Consider the following 484-nt stretch of genomic DNA (forward strand, 5'->3'; position numbering starts at 1 on the left):
TGGCTCCACTGGGGATTGAACCCAGGATCTTCTGCGTGTAAAGCAGATGTGCTAACCACTACACCATGGAACCACTACAAGTATAGTCCCATGGACATCGAGAACAACTAACAAATCTGTATTGGAAGAAGTACAGCCAGAATGCTCACTAGAAGTGAGGATGGCAAGACTTCCTCTCACATATGACGTGATATCAGAAGGGATCAGCCCTTTGAAAAGGACATTCTGCTTGGTAAATGAGAGGGTCAGTGAAAAACAGAAAGACCTTCAATGAAATGGACTGACACAGCACTGCTACAATGGCCTCAAGCATAACAATGGTTGTGGGGATGGCACAAGAGCTGGCAGCGTTTTGTTTTCTTGTAGGGTCTGCTGTGAGTCAGAACCAGCTCCATGGCACCGAAAAACAACAAAATCAAAAAGTTGAACTAGACGAGAAAGAACCTCCCCCCAGAGACACATACTGAAGTTGGCCTTCTACCCT

At 45.9% G+C, this 484-nt stretch overlaps 1 non-coding gene across 1 annotated transcript; it reads right to left on the bottom strand.

Annotated features, from left to right (window-relative positions):
* Positions 1-73, bottom strand: TRNAV-UAC (transfer RNA valine (anticodon UAC)). The gene has a single exon. It is a non-coding gene; the product is annotated as a tRNA-Val (tRNA).
* Between the last annotated feature and the right edge of the window lie 411 nt (positions 74-484).

The sequence above is a fragment of the Loxodonta africana genome, chromosome 1 (assembly GCF_030014295.1).
Source record: "Loxodonta africana isolate mLoxAfr1 chromosome 1, mLoxAfr1.hap2, whole genome shotgun sequence".
Lineage (NCBI taxonomy): Eukaryota > Metazoa > Chordata > Mammalia > Proboscidea > Elephantidae > Loxodonta > Loxodonta africana.